This window comes from Anomaloglossus baeobatrachus, unplaced genomic scaffold (assembly GCF_048569485.1).
Source record: "Anomaloglossus baeobatrachus isolate aAnoBae1 unplaced genomic scaffold, aAnoBae1.hap1 Scaffold_938, whole genome shotgun sequence".
NCBI classification, from domain to species: Eukaryota; Metazoa; Chordata; class Amphibia; order Anura; family Aromobatidae; genus Anomaloglossus; species Anomaloglossus baeobatrachus.
This window is the reverse complement of record NW_027445336.1, coordinates 673-23,212: the sequence shown is the minus strand read 5'-3', so window position 1 is coordinate 23,212 and position 22,540 is coordinate 673. Positions and strand designations below refer to the sequence as shown.

The window sequence follows — 22,540 nt, the reverse complement described above, 5'->3', positions numbered from 1 at the left end:
AAGCCCCCCTCTAACCTTTGATAGTAAGCTTTTCTGTAGTCTGCCTGTTGATGTATTTTCCGTTTGAACTGTGCACAACATGAAGAGACGGAACACTGGCGGCTTGTCACAATGCCCCCCGATGACATCACAATAGCGCTGCTGCCTAGAAAACAAGCTGCGCAGAAGAAGTTGTTCTTTGGGTGGGAGGGTGGGCTAGTGGAAGGAGGGGGCAATCTCTTTTTTTCCCGGGTGGTAGGGGGATGACAGGAGAAGGGAAGCGGGTGGTGAGAAAGGTACAGAGGGCAGGGTTTGGGGGCTGGGAAGGAAAGGGAAAAGATTAGGGTTTGGGGATGATGAAAGGGCTTTCTACGGGTAAGGATGGCAAAGGGTGGCAGTGACGGAAAGTCAGGCAACCTGTCCTGTCCGTCTTTTTGTATCGTGAATTGGAAAGACTGCAAGGGGGAGGGGAGTTGCTTGCGCCCTAAAGGAGGAGTTATTCAGATTCATTGCAGTGGGCGGCGGCTGCAAAACGCACGCATTCTTCTTGTTTTGGCTCTGCAAAGCAGCCTTTTCAAGGGTTGGCTTGGGTGACAAAATGTCTTGTGTAGGCGTGGGTTTGTCTCCCTCTCGCTCTCTCTCCCTAAGATGTGTCCGGCATAGGCCAGGGTGCCACTCGAGGCCCAAACCAATTCTGGTTATCGCTTCTCGGCCTTTTGGCTAAGATCAAGTGTAGTATCTGTTCTTATCAGTTTAATATCTGATACGTCCCCTATCTGGGGACCATATATTAAATGGATTTTTAGAACAGGGAGATGGAAAAAGAGCTTGCTCTGTCCACTCCACGCATTGACCTGGTATTGCAGTACCTCCAGGAACGGTGCACCCCTTCTTAACCCAGTTTCCAAAAGCAGAACTCAATTCACCTGATTCATATTAGCCCGATTTAATGAATTGGAAGAAAGCATACGTCTTCATATGCACCTCAATTTGGCCCATTCACTTTTCACACTTCCTCCTTTTGTTTTTTATCTTTCACACTTTTGACTTTCTTTATTCATCCAAATAGCAAACTCATCACCACTCAACCTGACCAACTCGGCTATGTCCCCGTGCTGCAGTTCTCTGTCTTATCTAGATCATTTGCAATTGAATGGAATAGATCCCTTTTGGACAAAGTGGATTCACCTGCTGCTGCAGTGACCACAGGTGTGATAACATCTAGAATTGGCATCTGGTGCGATCTCTCCGCTTCCACTCCAAAGAAAGTTACCTGTTTATTCCTATCATGCATTGGTTTTTGGGGTTTTCTTTGAGTAATGATGATCTCTTTAGTAGTCTGTTGGCGCCCTCTCCTGGAGGAATAGTTTGCTTGCTCTTGGACATTCTAAAAGAGAGGTCATGATAGACATTGAGCTTCTGAGCTCAATTGGGGACAGTCATGGGTGATGAATGTTTGCAACCTACTGCGAAGCCTCATACCGCAATATAAGGAACGTCAAATACTAAGAAAGGGCGGCCTATGAAAGAATTACTACTTTCAATAAGTACACTTAAACGGCTAATTGGGAATAGAAAAACTGTAAAAAGCCCTCTGAGAAAGCCCCCCTCTAACCTTTGATAGTAAGCTTTTCTGTAGTCTGCCTGTTGATGTATTTTCCGTTTGAACTGTGCACAACATGAAGAGACGGAACACTGGCGGCTTGTCACAATGCCCCCCGATGACATCACAATAGCGCTGCTGCCTAGAAAACAAGCTGCGCAGAAGAAGTTGTTCTTTGGGTGGGAGGGTGGGCTAGTGGAAGGAGGGGGCAATCTCTTTTTTTCCCGGGTGGTAGGGGGATGACAGGAGAAGGGAAGCGGGTGGTGAGAAAGGTACAGAGGGCAGGGTTTGGGGGCTGGGAAGGAAAGGGAAAAGATTAGGGTTTGGGGATGATGAAAGGGCTTTCTACGGGTAAGGATGGCAAAGGGTGGCAGTGACGGAAAGTCAGGCAACCTGTCCTGTCCGTCTTTTTGTATCGTGAATTGGAAAGACTGCAAGGGGGAGGGGAGTTGCTTGCGCCCTAAAGGAGGAGTTATTCAGATTCATTGCAGTGGGCGGCGGCTGCAAAACGCACCATTCTTCTTGTTTTGGCTCTGCAAAGCAGCCTTTTCAAGGGTTGGCTTGGGTGACAAAATGTCTTGTGTAGGCGTGGGTTTGTCTCCCTCTCGCTCTCTCTCCCTAAGATGTGTCCGGCATAGGCCAGGGTGCCACTCGAGGCCCAAACCAATTCTGGTTATCGCTTCTCGGCCTTTTGGCTAAGATCAAGTGTAGTATCTGTTCTTATCAGTTTAATATCTGATACGTCCCCTATCTGGGGACCATATATTAAATGGATTTTTAGAACAGGGAGATGGAAAAAGAGCTTGCTCTGTCCACTCCACGCATTGACCTGGTATTGCAGTACCTCCAGGAACGGTGCACCCCTTCTTAACCCAGTTTCCAAAAGCAGAACTCAATTCACCTGATTCATATTAGCCCGATTTAATGAATTGGAAGAAAGCATACGTCTTCATATGCACCTCAATTTGGCCCATTCACTTTTCACACTTCCTCCTTTTGTTTTTTATCTTTCACACTTTTGACTTTCTTTATTCATCCAAATAGCAAACTCATCACCACTCAACCTGACCAACTCGGCTATGTCCCCGTGCTGCAGTTCTCTGTCTTATCTAGATCATTTGCAATTGAATGGAATAGATCCCTTTTGGACAAAGTGGATTCACCTGCTGCTGCAGTGACCACAGGTGTGATAACATCTAGAATTGGCATCTGGTGCGATCTCTCCGCTTCCACTCCAAAGAAAGTTACCTGTTTATTCCTATCATGCATTGGTTTTTGGGGTTTTCTTTGAGTAATGATGATCTCTTTAGTAGTCTGTTGGCGCCCTCTCCTGGAGGAATAGTTTGCTTGCTCTTGGACATTCTAAAAGAGAGGTCATGATAGACATTGAGCTTCTGAGCTCAATTGGGGACAGTCATGGGTGATGAATGTTTGCAACCTACTGCGAAGCCTCATACCGCAATATAAGGAACGTCAAATACTAAGAAAGGGCGGCCTATGAAAGAATTACTACTTTCAATAAGTACACTTAAACGGCTAATTGGGAATAGAAAAACTGTAAAAAGCCCTCTGAGAAAGCCCCCCTCTAACCTTTGATAGTAAGCTTTTCTGTAGTCTGCCTGTTGATGTATTTTCCGTTTGAACTGTGCACAACATGAAGAGACGGAACACTGGCGGCTTGTCACAATGCCCCCCGATGACATCACAATAGCGCTGCTGCCTAGAAAACAAGCTGCGCAGAAGAAGTTGTTCTTTGGGTGGGAGGGTGGGCTAGTGGAAGGAGGGGGCAATCTCTTTTTTTCCCGGGTGGTAGGGGGATGACAGGAGAAGGGAAGCGGGTGGTGAGAAAGGTACAGAGGGCAGGGTTTGGGGGCTGGGAAGGAAAGGGAAAAGATTAGGGTTTGGGGATGATGAAAGGGCTTTCTACGGGTAAGGATGGCAAAGGGTGGCAGTGACGGAAAGTCAGGCAACCTGTCCTGTCCGTCTTTTTGTATCGTGAATTGGAAAGACTGCAAGGGGGAGGGGAGTTGCTTGCGCCCTAAAGGAGGAGTTATTCAGATTCATTGCAGTGGGCGGCGGCTGCAAAACGCACCATTCTTCTTGTTTTGGCTCTGCAAAGCAGCCTTTTCAAGGGTTGGCTTGGGTGACAAAATGTCTTGTGTAGGCGTGGGTTTGTCTCCCTCTCGCTCTCTCTCCCTAAGATGTGTCCGGCATAGGCCAGGGTGCCACTCGAGGCCCAAACCAATTCTGGTTATCGCTTCTCGGCCTTTTGGCTAAGATCAAGTGTAGTATCTGTTCTTATCAGTTTAATATCTGATACGTCCCCTATCTGGGGACCATATATTAAATGGATTTTTAGAACAGGGAGATGGAAAAAGAGCTTGCTCTGTCCACTCCACGCATTGACCTGGTATTGCAGTACCTCCAGGAACGGTGCACCCCTTCTTAACCCAGTTTCCAAAAGCAGAACTCAATTCACCTGATTCATATTAGCCCGATTTAATGAATTGGAAGAAAGCATACGTCTTCATATGCACCTCAATTTGGCCCATTCACTTTTCACACTTCCTCCTTTTGTTTTTTATCTTTCACACTTTTGACTTTCTTTATTCATCCAAATAGCAAACTCATCACCACTCAACCTGACCAACTCGGCTATGTCCCCGTGCTGCAGTTCTCTGTCTTATCTAGATCATTTGCAATTGAATGGAATAGATCCCTTTTGGACAAAGTGGATTCACCTGCTGCTGCAGTGACCACAGGTGTGATAACATCTAGAATTGGCATCTGGTGCGATCTCTCCGCTTCCACTCCAAAGAAAGTTACCTGTTTATTCCTATCATGCATTGGTTTTTGGGGTTTTCTTTGAGTAATGATGATCTCTTTAGTAGTCTGTTGGCGCCCTCTCCTGGAGGAATAGTTTGCTTGCTCTTGGACATTCTAAAAGAGAGGTCATGATAGACATTGAGCTTCTGAGCTCAATTGGGGACAGTCATGGGTGATGAATGTTTGCAACCTACTGCGAAGCCTCATACCGCAATATAAGGAACGTCAAATACTAAGAAAGGGCGGCCTATGAAAGAATTACTACTTTCAATAAGTACACTTAAACGGCTAATTGGGAATAGAAAAACTGTAAAAAGCCCTCTGAGAAAGCCCCCCTCTAACCTTTGATAGTAAGCTTTTCTGTAGTCTGCCTGTTGATGTATTTTCCGTTTGAACTGTGCACAACATGAAGAGACGGAACACTGGCGGCTTGTCACAATGCCCCCCGATGACATCACAATAGCGCTGCTGCCTAGAAAACAAGCTGCGCAGAAGAAGTTGTTCTTTGGGTGGGAGGGTGGGCTAGTGGAAGGAGGGGGCAATCTCTTTTTTTCCCGGGTGGTAGGGGGATGACAGGAGAAGGGAAGCGGGTGGTGAGAAAGGTACAGAGGGCAGGGTTTGGGGGCTGGGAAGGAAAGGGAAAAGATTAGGGTTTGGGGATGATGAAAGGGCTTTCTACGGGTAAGGATGGCAAAGGGTGGCAGTGACGGAAAGTCAGGCAACCTGTCCTGTCCGTCTTTTTGTATCGTGAATTGGAAAGACTGCAAGGGGGAGGGGAGTTGCTTGCGCCCTAAAGGAGGAGTTATTCAGATTCATTGCAGTGGGCGGCGGCTGCAAAACGCACCATTCTTCTTGTTTTGGCTCTGCAAAGCAGCCTTTTCAAGGGTTGGCTTGGGTGACAAAATGTCTTGTGTAGGCGTGGGTTTGTCTCCCTCTCGCTCTCTCTCCCTAAGATGTGTCCGGCATAGGCCAGGGTGCCACTCGAGGCCCAAACCAATTCTGGTTATCGCTTCTCGGCCTTTTGGCTAAGATCAAGTGTAGTATCTGTTCTTATCAGTTTAATATCTGATACGTCCCCTATCTGGGGACCATATATTAAATGGATTTTTAGAACAGGGAGATGGAAAAAGAGCTTGCTCTGTCCACTCCACGCATTGACCTGGTATTGCAGTACCTCCAGGAACGGTGCACCCCTTCTTAACCCAGTTTCCAAAAGCAGAACTCAATTCACCTGATTCATATTAGCCCGATTTAATGAATTGGAAGAAAGCATACGTCTTCATATGCACCTCAATTTGGCCCATTCACTTTTCACACTTCCTCCTTTTGTTTTTTATCTTTCACACTTTTGACTTTCTTTATTCATCCAAATAGCAAACTCATCACCACTCAACCTGACCAACTCGGCTATGTCCCCGTGCTGCAGTTCTCTGTCTTATCTAGATCATTTGCAATTGAATGGAATAGATCCCTTTTGGACAAAGTGGATTCACCTGCTGCTGCAGTGACCACAGGTGTGATAACATCTAGAATTGGCATCTGGTGCGATCTCTCCGCTTCCACTCCAAAGAAAGTTACCTGTTTATTCCTATCATGCATTGGTTTTTGGGGTTTTCTTTGAGTAATGATGATCTCTTTAGTAGTCTGTTGGCGCCCTCTCCTGGAGGAATAGTTTGCTTGCTCTTGGACATTCTAAAAGAGAGGTCATGATAGACATTGAGCTTCTGAGCTCAATTGGGGACAGTCATGGGTGATGAATGTTTGCAACCTACTGCGAAGCCTCATACCGCAATATAAGGAACGTCAAATACTAAGAAAGGGCGGCCTATGAAAGAATTACTACTTTCAATAAGTACACTTAAACGGCTAATTGGGAATAGAAAAACTGTAAAAAGCCCTCTGAGAAAGCCCCCCTCTAACCTTTGATAGTAAGCTTTTCTGTAGTCTGCCTGTTGATGTATTTTCCGTTTGAACTGTGCACAACATGAAGAGACGGAACACTGGCGGCTTGTCACAATGCCCCCCGATGACATCACAATAGCGCTGCTGCCTAGAAAACAAGCTGCGCAGAAGAAGTTGTTCTTTGGGTGGGAGGGTGGGCTAGTGGAAGGAGGGGGCAATCTCTTTTTTTCCCGGGTGGTAGGGGGATGACAGGAGAAGGGAAGCGGGTGGTGAGAAAGGTACAGAGGGCAGGGTTTGGGGGCTGGGAAGGAAAGGGAAAAGATTAGGGTTTGGGGATGATGAAAGGGCTTTCTACGGGTAAGGATGGCAAAGGGTGGCAGTGACGGAAAGTCAGGCAACCTGTCCTGTCCGTCTTTTTGTATCGTGAATTGGAAAGACTGCAAGGGGGAGGGGAGTTGCTTGCGCCCTAAAGGAGGAGTTATTCAGATTCATTGCAGTGGGCGGCGGCTGCAAAACGCACCATTCTTCTTGTTTTGGCTCTGCAAAGCAGCCTTTTCAAGGGTTGGCTTGGGTGACAAAATGTCTTGTGTAGGCGTGGGTTTGTCTCCCTCTCGCTCTCTCTCCCTAAGATGTGTCCGGCATAGGCCAGGGTGCCACTCGAGGCCCAAACCAATTCTGGTTATCGCTTCTCGGCCTTTTGGCTAAGATCAAGTGTAGTATCTGTTCTTATCAGTTTAATATCTGATACGTCCCCTATCTGGGGACCATATATTAAATGGATTTTTAGAACAGGGAGATGGAAAAAGAGCTTGCTCTGTCCACTCCACGCATTGACCTGGTATTGCAGTACCTCCAGGAACGGTGCACCCCTTCTTAACCCAGTTTCCAAAAGCAGAACTCAATTCACCTGATTCATATTAGCCCGATTTAATGAATTGGAAGAAAGCATACGTCTTCATATGCACCTCAATTTGGCCCATTCACTTTTCACACTTCCTCCTTTTGTTTTTTATCTTTCACACTTTTGACTTTCTTTATTCATCCAAATAGCAAACTCATCACCACTCAACCTGACCAACTCGGCTATGTCCCCGTGCTGCAGTTCTCTGTCTTATCTAGATCATTTGCAATTGAATGGAATAGATCCCTTTTGGACAAAGTGGATTCACCTGCTGCTGCAGTGACCACAGGTGTGATAACATCTAGAATTGGCATCTGGTGCGATCTCTCCGCTTCCACTCCAAAGAAAGTTACCTGTTTATTCCTATCATGCATTGGTTTTTGGGGTTTTCTTTGAGTAATGATGATCTCTTTAGTAGTCTGTTGGCGCCCTCTCCTGGAGGAATAGTTTGCTTGCTCTTGGACATTCTAAAAGAGAGGTCATGATAGACATTGAGCTTCTGAGCTCAATTGGGGACAGTCATGGGTGATGAATGTTTGCAACCTACTGCGAAGCCTCATACCGCAATATAAGGAACGTCAAATACTAAGAAAGGGCGGCCTATGAAAGAATTACTACTTTCAATAAGTACACTTAAACGGCTAATTGGGAATAGAAAAACTGTAAAAAGCCCTCTGAGAAAGCCCCCCTCTAACCTTTGATAGTAAGCTTTTCTGTAGTCTGCCTGTTGATGTATTTTCCGTTTGAACTGTGCACAACATGAAGAGACGGAACACTGGCGGCTTGTCACAATGCCCCCCGATGACATCACAATAGCGCTGCTGCCTAGAAAACAAGCTGCGCAGAAGAAGTTGTTCTTTGGGTGGGAGGGTGGGCTAGTGGAAGGAGGGGGCAATCTCTTTTTTTCCCGGGTGGTAGGGGGATGACAGGAGAAGGGAAGCGGGTGGTGAGAAAGGTACAGAGGGCAGGGTTTGGGGGCTGGGAAGGAAAGGGAAAAGATTAGGGTTTGGGGATGATGAAAGGGCTTTCTACGGGTAAGGATGGCAAAGGGTGGCAGTGACGGAAAGTCAGGCAACCTGTCCTGTCCGTCTTTTTGTATCGTGAATTGGAAAGACTGCAAGGGGGAGGGGAGTTGCTTGCGCCCTAAAGGAGGAGTTATTCAGATTCATTGCAGTGGGCGGCGGCTGCAAAACGCACCATTCTTCTTGTTTTGGCTCTGCAAAGCAGCCTTTTCAAGGGTTGGCTTGGGTGACAAAATGTCTTGTGTAGGCGTGGGTTTGTCTCCCTCTCGCTCTCTCTCCCTAAGATGTGTCCGGCATAGGCCAGGGTGCCACTCGAGGCCCAAACCAATTCTGGTTATCGCTTCTCGGCCTTTTGGCTAAGATCAAGTGTAGTATCTGTTCTTATCAGTTTAATATCTGATACGTCCCCTATCTGGGGACCATATATTAAATGGATTTTTAGAACAGGGAGATGGAAAAAGAGCTTGCTCTGTCCACTCCACGCATTGACCTGGTATTGCAGTACCTCCAGGAACGGTGCACCCCTTCTTAACCCAGTTTCCAAAAGCAGAACTCAATTCACCTGATTCATATTAGCCCGATTTAATGAATTGGAAGAAAGCATACGTCTTCATATGCACCTCAATTTGGCCCATTCACTTTTCACACTTCCTCCTTTTGTTTTTTATCTTTCACACTTTTGACTTTCTTTATTCATCCAAATAGCAAACTCATCACCACTCAACCTGACCAACTCGGCTATGTCCCCGTGCTGCAGTTCTCTGTCTTATCTAGATCATTTGCAATTGAATGGAATAGATCCCTTTTGGACAAAGTGGATTCACCTGCTGCTGCAGTGACCACAGGTGTGATAACATCTAGAATTGGCATCTGGTGCGATCTCTCCGCTTCCACTCCAAAGAAAGTTACCTGTTTATTCCTATCATGCATTGGTTTTTGGGGTTTTCTTTGAGTAATGATGATCTCTTTAGTAGTCTGTTGGCGCCCTCTCCTGGAGGAATAGTTTGCTTGCTCTTGGACATTCTAAAAGAGAGGTCATGATAGACATTGAGCTTCTGAGCTCAATTGGGGACAGTCATGGGTGATGAATGTTTGCAACCTACTGCGAAGCCTCATACCGCAATATAAGGAACGTCAAATACTAAGAAAGGGCGGCCTATGAAAGAATTACTACTTTCAATAAGTACACTTAAACGGCTAATTGGGAATAGAAAAACTGTAAAAAGCCCTCTGAGAAAGCCCCCCTCTAACCTTTGATAGTAAGCTTTTCTGTAGTCTGCCTGTTGATGTATTTTCCGTTTGAACTGTGCACAACATGAAGAGACGGAACACTGGCGGCTTGTCACAATGCCCCCCGATGACATCACAATAGCGCTGCTGCCTAGAAAACAAGCTGCGCAGAAGAAGTTGTTCTTTGGGTGGGAGGGTGGGCTAGTGGAAGGAGGGGGCAATCTCTTTTTTTCCCGGGTGGTAGGGGGATGACAGGAGAAGGGAAGCGGGTGGTGAGAAAGGTACAGAGGGCAGGGTTTGGGGGCTGGGAAGGAAAGGGAAAAGATTAGGGTTTGGGGATGATGAAAGGGCTTTCTACGGGTAAGGATGGCAAAGGGTGGCAGTGACGGAAAGTCAGGCAACCTGTCCTGTCCGTCTTTTTGTATCGTGAATTGGAAAGACTGCAAGGGGGAGGGGAGTTGCTTGCGCCCTAAAGGAGGAGTTATTCAGATTCATTGCAGTGGGCGGCGGCTGCAAAACGCACCATTCTTCTTGTTTTGGCTCTGCAAAGCAGCCTTTTCAAGGGTTGGCTTGGGTGACAAAATGTCTTGTGTAGGCGTGGGTTTGTCTCCCTCTCGCTCTCTCTCCCTAAGATGTGTCCGGCATAGGCCAGGGTGCCACTCGAGGCCCAAACCAATTCTGGTTATCGCTTCTCGGCCTTTTGGCTAAGATCAAGTGTAGTATCTGTTCTTATCAGTTTAATATCTGATACGTCCCCTATCTGGGGACCATATATTAAATGGATTTTTAGAACAGGGAGATGGAAAAAGAGCTTGCTCTGTCCACTCCACGCATTGACCTGGTATTGCAGTACCTCCAGGAACGGTGCACCCCTTCTTAACCCAGTTTCCAAAAGCAGAACTCAATTCACCTGATTCATATTAGCCCGATTTAATGAATTGGAAGAAAGCATACGTCTTCATATGCACCTCAATTTGGCCCATTCACTTTTCACACTTCCTCCTTTTGTTTTTTATCTTTCACACTTTTGACTTTCTTTATTCATCCAAATAGCAAACTCATCACCACTCAACCTGACCAACTCGGCTATGTCCCCGTGCTGCAGTTCTCTGTCTTATCTAGATCATTTGCAATTGAATGGAATAGATCCCTTTTGGACAAAGTGGATTCACCTGCTGCTGCAGTGACCACAGGTGTGATAACATCTAGAATTGGCATCTGGTGCGATCTCTCCGCTTCCACTCCAAAGAAAGTTACCTGTTTATTCCTATCATGCATTGGTTTTTGGGGTTTTCTTTGAGTAATGATGATCTCTTTAGTAGTCTGTTGGCGCCCTCTCCTGGAGGAATAGTTTGCTTGCTCTTGGACATTCTAAAAGAGAGGTCATGATAGACATTGAGCTTCTGAGCTCAATTGGGGACAGTCATGGGTGATGAATGTTTGCAACCTACTGCGAAGCCTCATACCGCAATATAAGGAACGTCAAATACTAAGAAAGGGCGGCCTATGAAAGAATTACTACTTTCAATAAGTACACTTAAACGGCTAATTGGGAATAGAACAACTGTAAAAAGCCCTCTGAGAAAGCCCCCCTCTAACCTTTGATAGTAAGCTTTTCTGTAGTCTGCCTGTTGATGTATTTTCCGTTTGAACTGTGCACAACATGAAGAGACGGAACACTGGCGGCTTGTCACAATGCCCCCCGATGACATCACAATAGCGCTGCTGCCTAGAAAACAAGCTGCGCAGAAGAAGTTGTTCTTTGGGTGGGAGGGTGGGCTAGTGGAAGGAGGGGGCAATCTCTTTTTTTCCCGGGTGGTAGGGGGATGACAGGAGAAGGGAAGCGGGTGGTGAGAAAGGTACAGAGGGCAGGGTTTGGGGGCTGGGAAGGAAAGGGAAAAGATTAGGGTTTGGGGATGATGAAAGGGCTTTCTACGGGTAAGGATGGCAAAGGGTGGCAGTGACGGAAAGTCAGGCAACCTGTCCTGTCCGTCTTTTTGTATCGTGAATTGGAAAGACTGCAAGGGGGAGGGGAGTTGCTTGCGCCCTAAAGGAGGAGTTATTCAGATTCATTGCAGTGGGCGGCGGCTGCAAAACGCACCATTCTTCTTGTTTTGGCTCTGCAAAGCAGCCTTTTCAAGGGTTGGCTTGGGTGACAAAATGTCTTGTGTAGGCGTGGGTTTGTCTCCCTCTCGCTCTCTCTCCCTAAGATGTGTCCGGCATAGGCCAGGGTGCCACTCGAGGCCCAAACCAATTCTGGTTATCGCTTCTCGGCCTTTTGGCTAAGATCAAGTGTAGTATCGTTCGAAAAGGTGGTTTAAGGCTCCGGCCACCTTAGTACAATGATGCAATGCACACTGGAAGGTTGCGCTTGTTAGTACTTTGGGAGGATAGTATATCCATCTAGAGGAAACCATGGCCCTACCAGGATCGAGGCTATTAGACTGAGTAAGTGTGGGGGCTATGGTGCAATGTGCCCCAGGATTGACGACCCTGGAGTGAGTCTGAGCTTGCTGGCTTGGGACCCCGGCGAGCCTTGGGCTCTGTAGCACACCGTACCTTGCCCTTTCATACTTTCTGAGCATATTGCTCTATCCCGGCCTTCTGGCTAGGAAGGGAAATTTTTATAATCATGGTCGGAGGTCCGTTCAGCTTTGGGCTGAGAAACCAACACCCGGTTGGAGGTCCGGGTCAGCTTTGGCTGAGAAACCAACACCCGGTTGGAGGTCCGGGTCAGCTTCGGCTGAGAAACCAACACCCGGTTGGAGGTCCGGGTCAGCTTCGGCTGAGAAACCAACACCCGGTTGGAGGTCCGGGTCAGCTTCGGCTGAGAAACCAACACCCGGTTGGAGGTCCGGTTAGCCTTGGGCTGAGAAACCAACACCGGTTGACGGTCCGGGCAGTTTCGGCTGCGAAACCAACAACTAGTAGCTCTCTACTCCACTTGGGTAAGATGCCTGGGTGGACGCTGGGAGCAACGACAAGGCTCAACCAGGCTTCGGCTTGGGGGAGCACCGAAGATCCCTGACCCTTGCTGTGGCCTTCTGGCTCGGAGGGACGGGGTTGATTTTTGGGGACCCTCTCCTCACGGAGGGGTCCACACGAATCCTAGCCTTTGCACTGTTTTTGGTGTGACTTCGGTCATGCATTTTTTGCGGTGCTTTGGAAAGCTTCATTAAATCAAAAATCTGTTCTTATCAGTTTAATATCTGATACGTCCCCTATCTGGGGACCATATATTAAATGGATTTTTAGAACAGGGAGATGGAAAAAGAGCTTGCTCTGTCCACTCCACGCATTGACCTGGTATTGCAGTACCTCCAGGAACGGTGCACCCCTTCTTAACCCAGTTTCCAAAAGCAGAACTCAATTCACCTGATTCATATTAGCCCGATTTAATGAATTGGAAGAAAGCATACGTCTTCATATGCACCTCAATTTGGCCCATTCACTTTTCACACTTCCTCCTTTTGTTTTTTATCTTTCACACTTTTGACTTTCTTTATTCATCCAAATAGCAAACTCATCACCACTCAACCTGACCAACTCGGCTATGTCCCCGTGCTGCAGTTCTCTGTCTTATCTAGATCATTTGCAATTGAATGGAATAGATCCCTTTTGGACAAAGTGGATTCACCTGCTGCTGCAGTGACCACAGGTGTGATAACATCTAGAATTGGCATCTGGTGCGATCTCTCCGCTTCCACTCCAAAGAAAGTTACCTGTTTATTCCTATCATGCATTGGTTTTTGGGGTTTTCTTTGAGTAATGATGATCTCTTTAGTAGTCTGTTGGCGCCCTCTCCTGGAGGAATAGTTTGCTTGCTCTTGGACATTCTAAAAGAGAGGTCATGATAGACATTGAGCTTCTGAGCTCAATTGGGGACAGTCATGGGTGATGAATGTTTGCAACCTACTGCGAAGCCTCATACCGCAATATAAGGAACGTCAAATACTAAGAAAGGGCGGCCTATGAAAGAATTACTACTTTCAATAAGTACACTTAAACGGCTAATTGGGAATAGAAAAACTGTAAAAAGCCCTCTGAGAAAGCCCCCCTCTAACCTTTGATAGTAAGCTTTTCTGTAGTCTGCCTGTTGATGTATTTTCCGTTTGAACTGTGCACAACATGAAGAGACGGAACACTGGCGGCTTGTCACAATGCCCCCCGATGACATCACAATAGCGCTGCTGCCTAGAAAACAAGCTGCGCAGAAGAAGTTGTTCTTTGGGTGGGAGGGTGGGCTAGTGGAAGGAGGGGGCAATCTCTTTTTTTCCCGGGTGGTAGGGGGATGACAGGAGAAGGGAAGCGGGTGGTGAGAAAGGTACAGAGGGCAGGGTTTGGGGGCTGGGAAGGAAAGGGAAAAGATTAGGGTTTGGGGATGATGAAAGGGCTTTCTACGGGTAAGGATGGCAAAGGGTGGCAGTGACGGAAAGTCAGGCAACCTGTCCTGTCCGTCTTTTTGTATCGTGAATTGGAAAGACTGCAAGGGGGAGGGGAGTTGCTTGCGCCCTAAAGGAGGAGTTATTCAGATTCATTGCAGTGGGCGGCGGCTGCAAAACGCACCATTCTTCTTGTTTTGGCTCTGCAAAGCAGCCTTTTCAAGGGTTGGCTTGGGTGACAAAATGTCTTGTGTAGGCGTGGGTTTGTCTCCCTCTCGCTCTCTCTCCCTAAGATGTGTCCGGCATAGGCCAGGGTGCCACTCGAGGCCCAAACCAATTCTGGTTATCGCTTCTCGGCCTTTTGGCTAAGATCAAGTGTAGTATCTGTTCTTATCAGTTTAATATCTGATACGTCCCCTATCTGGGGACCATATATTAAATGGATTTTTAGAACAGGGAGATGGAAAAAGAGCTTGCTCTGTCCACTCCACGCATTGACCTGGTATTGCAGTACCTCCAGGAACGGTGCACCCCTTCTTAACCCAGTTTCCAAAAGCAGAACTCAATTCACCTGATTCATATTAGCCCGATTTAATGAATTGGAAGAAAGCATACGTCTTCATATGCACCTCAATTTGGCCCATTCACTTTTCACACTTCCTCCTTTTGTTTTTTATCTTTCACACTTTTGACTTTCTTTATTCATCCAAATAGCAAACTCATCACCACTCAACCTGACCAACTCGGCTATGTCCCCGTGCTGCAGTTCTCTGTCTTATCTAGATCATTTGCAATTGAATGGAATAGATCCCTTTTGGACAAAGTGGATTCACCTGCTGCTGCAGTGACCACAGGTGTGATAACATCTAGAATTGGCATCTGGTGCGATCTCTCCGCTTCCACTCCAAAGAAAGTTACCTGTTTATTCCTATCATGCATTGGTTTTTGGGGTTTTCTTTGAGTAATGATGATCTCTTTAGTAGTCTGTTGGCGCCCTCTCCTGGAGGAATAGTTTGCTTGCTCTTGGACATTCTAAAAGAGAGGTCATGATAGACATTGAGCTTCTGAGCTCAATTGGGGACAGTCATGGGTGATGAATGTTTGCAACCTACTGCGAAGCCTCATACCGCAATATAAGGAACGTCAAATACTAAGAAAGGGCGGCCTATGAAAGAATTACTACTTTCAATAAGTACACTTAAACGGCTAATTGGGAATAGAAAAACTGTAAAAAGCCCTCTGAGAAAGCCCCCCTCTAACCTTTGATAGTAAGCTTTTCTGTAGTCTGCCTGTTGATGTATTTTCCGTTTGAACTGTGCACAACATGAAGAGACGGAACACTGGCGGCTTGTCACAATGCCCCCCGATGACATCACAATAGCGCTGCTGCCTAGAAAACAAGCTGCGCAGAAGAAGTTGTTCTTTGGGTGGGAGGGTGGGCTAGTGGAAGGAGGGGGCAATCTCTTTTTTTCCCGGGTGGTAGGGGGATGACAGGAGAAGGGAAGCGGGTGGTGAGAAAGGTACAGAGGGCAGGGTTTGGGGGCTGGGAAGGAAAGGGAAAAGATTAGGGTTTGGGGATGATGAAAGGGCTTTCTACGGGTAAGGATGGCAAAGGGTGGCAGTGACGGAAAGTCAGGCAACCTGTCCTGTCCGTCTTTTTGTATCGTGAATTGGAAAGACTGCAAGGGGGAGGGGAGTTGCTTGCGCCCTAAAGGAGGAGTTATTCAGATTCATTGCAGTGGGCGGCGGCTGCAAAACGCACCATTCTTCTTGTTTTGGCTCTGCAAAGCAGCCTTTTCAAGGGTTGGCTTGGGTGACAAAATGTCTTGTGTAGGCGTGGGTTTGTCTCCCTCTCGCTCTCTCTCCCTAAGATGTGTCCGGCATAGGCCAGGGTGCCACTCGAGGCCCAAACCAATTCTGGTTATCGCTTCTCGGCCTTTTGGCTAAGATCAAGTGTAGTATCTGTTCTTATCAGTTTAATATCTGATACGTCCCCTATCTGGGGACCATATATTAAATGGATTTTTAGAACAGGGAGATGGAAAAAGAGCTTGCTCTGTCCACTCCACGCATTGACCTGGTATTGCAGTACCTCCAGGAACGGTGCACCCCTTCTTAACCCAGTTTCCAAAAGCAGAACTCAATTCACCTGATTCATATTAGCCCGATTTAATGAATTGGAAGAAAGCATACGTCTTCATATGCACCTCAATTTGGCCCATTCACTTTTCACACTTCCTCCTTTTGTTTTTTATCTTTCACACTTTTGACTTTCTTTATTCATCCAAATAGCAAACTCATCACCACTCAACCTGACCAACTCGGCTATGTCCCCGTGCTGCAGTTCTCTGTCTTATCTAGATCATTTGCAATTGAATGGAATAGATCCCTTTTGGACAAAGTGGATTCACCTGCTGCTGCAGTGACCACAGGTGTGATAACATCTAGAATTGGCATCTGGTGCGATCTCTCTCGCTTCCACTCCAAAGAAAGTTACCTGTTTATTCCTATCATGCATTGGTTTTTGGGGTTTTCTTTGAGTAATGATGATCTCTTTAGTAGTCTGTTGGCGCCCTCTCCTGGAGGAATAGTTTGCTTGCTCTTGGACATTCTAAAAGAGAGGTCATGATAGACATTGAGCTTCTGAGCTCAATTGGGGACAGTCATGGGTGATGAATGTTTGCAACCTACTGCGAAGCCTCATACCGCAATATAAGGAACGTCAAATACTAAGAAAGGGCGGCCTATGAAAGAATTACTACTTTCAATAAGTACACTTAAACGGCTAATTGGGAATAGAAAAACTGTAAAAAGCCCTCTGAGAAAGCCCCCCTCTAACCTTTGATAGTAAGCTTTTCTGTAGTCTGCCTGTTGATGTATTTTCCGTTTGAACTGTGCACAACATGAAGAGACGGAACACTGGCGGCTTGTCACAATGCCCCCCGATGACATCACAATAGCGCTGCTGCCTAGAAAACAAGCTGCGCAGAAGAAGTTGTTCTTTGGGTGGGAGGGTGGGCTAGTGGAAGGAGGGGGCAATCTCTTTTTTTCCCGGGTGGTAGGGGGATGACAGGAGAAGGGAAGCGGGTGGTGAGAAAGGTACAGAGGGCAGGGTTTGGGGGCTGGGAAGGAAAGGGAAAAGATTAGGGTTTGGGGATGATGAAAGGGCTTTCTACGGGTAAGGATGGCAAAGGGTGGCAGTGACGGAAAGTCAGGCAACCTGTCCTGTCCGTCTTTTTGTATCGTGAATTGGAAAGACTGCAAGGGGGAGGGGAGTTGCTTGCGCCCTAAAGGAGGAGTTATTCAGATTCATTGCAGTGGGCGGCGGCTGCAAAACGCACCATTCTTCTTGTTTTGGCTCTGCAAAGCAGCCTTTTCAAGGGTTGGCTTGGGTGACAAAATGTCTTGTGTAGGCGTGGGTTTGTCTCCCTCTCGCTCTCTCTCCCTAAGATGTGTCCGGCATAGGCCAGGGTGCCACTCGAGGCCCAAACCAATTCTGGTTATCGCTTCTCGGCCTTTTGGCTAAGATCAAGTGTAGTATCTGTTCTTATCAGTTTAATATCTGATACGTCCCCTATCTGGGGACCATATATTAAATGGATTTTTAGAACAGGGAGATGGAAAAAGAGCTTGCTCTGTCCACTCCACGCATTGACCTGGTATTGCAGTACCTCCAGGAACGGTGCACCCCTTCTTAACCCAGTTTCCAAAAGCAGAACTCAATTCACCTGATTCATATTAGCCCGATTTAATGAATTGGAAGAAAGCATACGTCTTCATATGCACCTCAATTTGGCCCATTCACTTTTCACACTTCCTCCTTTTGTTTTTTATCTTTCACACTTTTGACTTTCTTTATTCATCCAAATAGCAAACTCATCACCACTCAACCTGACCAACTCGGCTATGTCCCCGTGCTGCAGTTCTCTGTCTTATCTAGATCATTTGCAATTGAATGGAATAGATCCCTTTTGGACAAAGTGGATTCACCTGCTGCTGCAGTGACCACAGGTGTGATAACATCTAGAATTGGCATCTGGTGCGATCTCTCCGCTTCCACTCCAAAGAAAGTTACCTGTTTATTCCTATCATGCATTGGTTTTTGGGGTTTTCTTTGAGTAATGATGATCTCTTTAGTAGTCTGTTGGCGCCCTCTCCTGGAGGAATAGTTTGCTTGCTCTTGGACATTCTAAAAGAGAGGTCATGATAGACATTGAGCTTCTGAGCTCAATTGGGGACAGTCATGGGTGATGAATGTTTGCAACCTACTGCGAAGCCTCATACCGCAATATAAGGAACGTCAAATACTAAGAAAGGGCGGCCTATGAAAGAATTACTACTTTCAATAAGTACACTTAAACGGCTAATTGGGAATAGAAAAACTGTAAAAAGCCCTCTGAGAAAGCCCCCCTCTAACCTTTGATAGTAAGCTTTTCTGTAGTCTGCCTGTTGATGTATTTTCCGTTTGAACTGTGCACAACATGAAGAGACGGAACACTGGCGGCTTGTCACAATGCCCCCCGATGACATCACAATAGCGCTGCTGCCTAGAAAACAAGCTGCGCAGAAGAAGTTGTTCTTTGGGTGGGAGGGTGGGCTAGTGGAAGGAGGGGGCAATCTCTTTTTTTCCCGGGTGGTAGGGGGATGACAGGAGAAGGGAAGCGGGTGGTGAGAAAGGTACAGAGGGCAGGGTTTGGGGGCTGGGAAGGAAAGGGAAAAGATTAGGGTTTGGGGATGATGAAAGGGCTTTCTACGGGTAAGGATGGCAAAGGGTGGCAGTGACGGAAAGTCAGGCAACCTGTCCTGTCCGTCTTTTTGTATCGTGAATTGGAAAGACTGCAAGGGGGAGGGGAGTTGCTTGCGCCCTAAAGGAGGAGTTATTCAGATTCATTGCAGTGGGCGGCGGCTGCAAAACGCACCATTCTTCTTGTTTTGGCTCTGCAAAGCAGCCTTTTCAAGGGTTGGCTTGGGTGACAAAATGTCTTGTGTAGGCGTGGGTTTGTCTCCCTCTCGCTCTCTCTCCCTAAGATGTGTCCGGCATAGGCCAGGGTGCCACTCGAGGCCCAAACCAATTCTGGTTATCGCTTCTCGGCCTTTTGGCTAAGATCAAGTGTAGTATCTGTTCTTATCAGTTTAATATCTGATACGTCCCCTATCTGGGGACCATATATTAAATGGATTTTTAGAACAGGGAGATGGAAAAAGAGCTTGCTCTGTCCACTCCACGCATTGACCTGGTATTGCAGTACCTCCAGGAACGGTGCACCCCTTCTTAACCCAGTTTCCAAAAGCAGAACTCAATTCACCTGATTCATATTAGCCCGATTTAATGAATTGGAAGAAAGCATACGTCTTCATATGCACCTCAATTTGGCCCATTCACTTTTCACACTTCCTCCTTTTGTTTTTTATCTTTCACACTTTTGACTTTCTTTATTCATCCAAATAGCAAACTCATCACCACTCAACCTGACCAACTCGGCTATGTCCCCGTGCTGCAGTTCTCTGTCTTATCTAGATCATTTGCAATTGAATGGAATAGATCCCTTTTGGACAAAGTGGATTCACCTGCTGCTGCAGTGACCACAGGTGTGATAACATCTAGAATTGGCATCTGGTGCGATCTCTCCGCTTCCACTCCAAAGAAAGTTACCTGTTTATTCCTATCATGCATTGGTTTTTGGGGTTTTCTTTGAGTAATGATGATCTCTTTAGTAGTCTGTTGGCGCCCTCTCCTGGAGGAATAGTTTGCTTGCTCTTGGACATTCTAAAAGAGAGGTCATGATAGACATTGAGCTTCTGAGCTCAATTGGGGACAGTCATGGGTGATGAATGTTTGCAACCTACTGCGAAGCCTCATACCGCAATATAAGGAACGTCAAATACTAAGAAAGGGCGGCCTATGAAAGAATTACTACTTTCAATAAGTACACTTAAACGGCTAATTGGGAATAGAAAAACTGTAAAAAGCCCTCTGAGAAAGCCCCCCTCTAACCTTTGATAGTAAGCTTTTCTGTAGTCTGCCTGTTGATGTATTTTCCGTTTGAACTGTGCACAACATGAAGAGACGGAACACTGGCGGCTTGTCACAATGCCCCCCGATGACATCACAATAGCGCTGCTGCCTAGAAAACAAGCTGCGCAGAAGAAGTTGTTCTTTGGGTGGGAGGGTGGGCTAGTGGAAGGAGGGGGCAATCTCTTTTTTTCCCGGGTGGTAGGGGGATGACAGGAGAAGGGAAGCGGGTGGTGAGAAAGGTACAGAGGGCAGGGTTTGGGGGCTGGGAAGGAAAGGGAAAAGATTAGGGTTTGGGGATGATGAAAGGGCTTTCTACGGGTAAGGATGGCAAAGGGTGGCAGTGACGGAAAGTCAGGCAACCTGTCCTGTCCGTCTTTTTGTATCGTGAATTGGAAAGACTGCAAGGGGGAGGGGAGTTGCTTGCGCCCTAAAGGAGGAGTTATTCAGATTCATTGCAGTGGGCGGCGGCTGCAAAACGCACCATTCTTCTTGTTTTGGCTCTGCAAAGCAGCCTTTTCAAGGGTTGGCTTGGGTGACAAAATGTCTTGTGTAGGCGTGGGTTTGTCTCCCTCTCGCTCTCTCTCCCTAAGATGTGTCCGGCATAGGCCAGGGTGCCACTCGAGGCCCAAACCAATTCTGGTTATCGCTTCTCGGCCTTTTGGCTAAGATCAAGTGTAGTATCTGTTCTTATCAGTTTAATATCTGATACGTCCCCTATCTGGGGACCATATATTAAATGGATTTTTAGAACAGGGAGATGGAAAAAGAGCTTGCTCTGTCCACTCCACGCATTGACCTGGTATTGCAGTACCTCCAGGAACGGTGCACCCCTTCTTAACCCAGTTTCCAAAAGCAGAACTCAATTCACCTGATTCATATTAGCCCGATTTAATGAATTGGAAGAAAGCATACGTCTTCATATGCACCTCAATTTGGCCCATTCACTTTTCACACTTCCTCCTTTTGTTTTTTATCTTTCACACTTTTGACTTTCTTTATTCATCCAAATAGCAAACTCATCACCACTCAACCTGACCAACTCGGCTATGTCCCCGTGCTGCAGTTCTCTGTCTTATCTAGATCATTTGCAATTGAATGGAATAGATCCCTTTTGGACAAAGTGGATTCACCTGCTGCTGCAGTGACCACAGGTGTGATAACATCTAGAATTGGCATCTGGTGCGATCTCTCCGCTTCCACTCCAAAGAAAGTTACCTGTTTATTCCTATCATGCATTGGTTTTTGGGGTTTTCTTTGAGTAATGATGATCTCTTTAGTAGTCTGTTGGCGCCCTCTCCTGGAGGAATAGTTTGCTTGCTCTTGGACATTCTAAAAGAGAGGTCATGATAGACATTGAGCTTCTGAGCTCAATTGGGGACAGTCATGGGTGATGAATGTTTGCAACCTACTGCGAAGCCTCATACCGCAATATAAGGAACGTCAAATACTAAGAAAGGGCGGCCTATGAAAGAATTACTACTTTCAATAAGTACACTTAAACGGCTAATTGGGAATAGAAAAACTGTAAAAAGCCCTCTGAGAAAGCCCCCCTCTAACCTTTGATAGTAAGCTTTTCTGTAGTCTGCCTGTTGATGTATTTTCCGTTTGAACTGTGCACAACATGAAGAGACGGAACACTGGCGGCTTGTCACAATGCCCCCCGATGACATCACAATAGCGCTGCTGCCTAGAAAACAAGCTGCGCAGAAGAAGTTGTTCTTTGGGTGGGAGGGTGGGCTAGTGGAAGGAGGGGGCAATCTCTTTTTTTCCCGGGTGGTAGGGGGATGACAGGAGAAGGGAAGCGGGTGGTGAGAAAGGTACAGAGGGCAGGGTTTGGGGGCTGGGAAGGAAAGGGAAAAGATTAGGGTTTGGGGATGATGAAAGGGCTTTCTACGGGTAAGGATGGCAAAGGGTGGCAGTGACGGAAAGTCAGGCAACCTGTCCTGTCCGTCTTTTTGTATCGTGAATTGGAAAGACTGCAAGGGGGAGGGGAGTTGCTTGCGCCCTAAAGGAGGAGTTATTCAGATTCATTGCAGTGGGCGGCGGCTGCAAAACGCACCATTCTTCTTGTTTTGGCTCTGCAAAGCAGCCTTTTCAAGGGTTGGCTTGGGTGACAAAATGTCTTGTGTAGGCGTGGGTTTGTCTCCCTCTCGCTCTCTCTCCCTAAGATGTGTCCGGCATAGGCCAGGGTGCCACTCGAGGCCCAAACCAATTCTGGTTATCGCTTCTCGGCCTTTTGGCTAAGATCAAGTGTAGTATCTGTTCTTATCAGTTTAATATCTGATACGTCCCCTATCTGGGGACCATATATTAAATGGATTTTTAGAACAGGGAGATGGAAAAAGAGCTTGCTCTGTCCACTCCACGCATTGACCTGGTATTGCAGTACCTCCAGGAACGGTGCACCCCTTCTTAACCCAGTTTCCAAAAGCAGAACTCAATTCACCTGATTCATATTAGCCCGATTTAATGAATTGGAAGAAAGCATACGTCTTCATATGCACCTCAATTTGGCCCATTCACTTTTCACACTTCCTCCTTTTGTTTTTTATCTTTCACACTTTTGACTTTCTTTATTCATCCAAATAGCAAACTCATCACCACTCAACCTGACCAACTCGGCTATGTCCCCGTGCTGCAGTTCTCTGTCTTATCTAGATCATTTGCAATTGAATGGAA

General features: G+C 46.7%; 14 non-coding genes and 1 pseudogene across 14 annotated transcripts; all 15 read left to right on the top strand.

Annotated features, from left to right (window-relative positions):
- Window positions 1-679: 679 nt before the first annotated feature.
- On the top strand, window positions 680-870 carry LOC142289474 (U2 spliceosomal RNA). The gene has a single exon (XR_012749952.1). It is a non-coding gene; the product is annotated as a U2 spliceosomal RNA (small nuclear RNA).
- Window positions 871-2,257: 1,387 nt separating this feature from the next.
- Window positions 2,258-2,448, top strand: LOC142289473 (U2 spliceosomal RNA). The gene has a single exon (XR_012749951.1). It is a non-coding gene; the product is annotated as a U2 spliceosomal RNA (small nuclear RNA).
- Window positions 2,449-3,835: 1,387 nt separating this feature from the next.
- On the top strand, window positions 3,836-4,026 carry LOC142289472 (U2 spliceosomal RNA). The gene has a single exon (XR_012749950.1). It is a non-coding gene; the product is annotated as a U2 spliceosomal RNA (small nuclear RNA).
- Window positions 4,027-5,413: 1,387 nt separating this feature from the next.
- LOC142289471 (U2 spliceosomal RNA) lies at window positions 5,414-5,604 on the top strand. Its single transcript, XR_012749949.1, has one exon. It is a non-coding gene; the product is annotated as a U2 spliceosomal RNA (small nuclear RNA).
- Window positions 5,605-6,991: 1,387 nt separating this feature from the next.
- On the top strand, window positions 6,992-7,182 carry LOC142289470 (U2 spliceosomal RNA). The gene has a single exon (XR_012749948.1). It is a non-coding gene; the product is annotated as a U2 spliceosomal RNA (small nuclear RNA).
- Window positions 7,183-8,569: 1,387 nt separating this feature from the next.
- On the top strand, window positions 8,570-8,760 carry LOC142289469 (U2 spliceosomal RNA). The gene has a single exon (XR_012749947.1). It is a non-coding gene; the product is annotated as a U2 spliceosomal RNA (small nuclear RNA).
- Window positions 8,761-10,147: 1,387 nt separating this feature from the next.
- On the top strand, window positions 10,148-10,338 carry LOC142289468 (U2 spliceosomal RNA). The gene has a single exon (XR_012749946.1). It is a non-coding gene; the product is annotated as a U2 spliceosomal RNA (small nuclear RNA).
- A 1,387-nt stretch (window positions 10,339-11,725) lies between these two features.
- On the top strand, window positions 11,726-11,867 carry LOC142289493 (U2 spliceosomal RNA; annotated as a pseudogene).
- Window positions 11,868-12,610: 743 nt separating this feature from the next.
- LOC142289492 (U2 spliceosomal RNA) lies at window positions 12,611-12,803 on the top strand. Its single transcript, XR_012749969.1, has one exon. It is a non-coding gene; the product is annotated as a U2 spliceosomal RNA (small nuclear RNA).
- A 1,387-nt stretch (window positions 12,804-14,190) lies between these two features.
- Window positions 14,191-14,381, top strand: LOC142289467 (U2 spliceosomal RNA). The gene has a single exon (XR_012749945.1). It is a non-coding gene; the product is annotated as a U2 spliceosomal RNA (small nuclear RNA).
- Window positions 14,382-15,768: 1,387 nt separating this feature from the next.
- Window positions 15,769-15,959, top strand: LOC142289495 (U2 spliceosomal RNA). The gene has a single exon (XR_012749971.1). It is a non-coding gene; the product is annotated as a U2 spliceosomal RNA (small nuclear RNA).
- Window positions 15,960-17,347: 1,388 nt separating this feature from the next.
- On the top strand, window positions 17,348-17,538 carry LOC142289494 (U2 spliceosomal RNA). The gene has a single exon (XR_012749970.1). It is a non-coding gene; the product is annotated as a U2 spliceosomal RNA (small nuclear RNA).
- A 1,387-nt stretch (window positions 17,539-18,925) lies between these two features.
- On the top strand, window positions 18,926-19,116 carry LOC142289489 (U2 spliceosomal RNA). The gene has a single exon (XR_012749966.1). It is a non-coding gene; the product is annotated as a U2 spliceosomal RNA (small nuclear RNA).
- Window positions 19,117-20,503: 1,387 nt separating this feature from the next.
- LOC142289477 (U2 spliceosomal RNA) lies at window positions 20,504-20,694 on the top strand. The gene has a single exon (XR_012749955.1). It is a non-coding gene; the product is annotated as a U2 spliceosomal RNA (small nuclear RNA).
- Window positions 20,695-22,081: 1,387 nt separating this feature from the next.
- On the top strand, window positions 22,082-22,272 carry LOC142289466 (U2 spliceosomal RNA). The gene has a single exon (XR_012749944.1). It is a non-coding gene; the product is annotated as a U2 spliceosomal RNA (small nuclear RNA).
- Window positions 22,273-22,540: the final 268 nt, after the last annotated feature.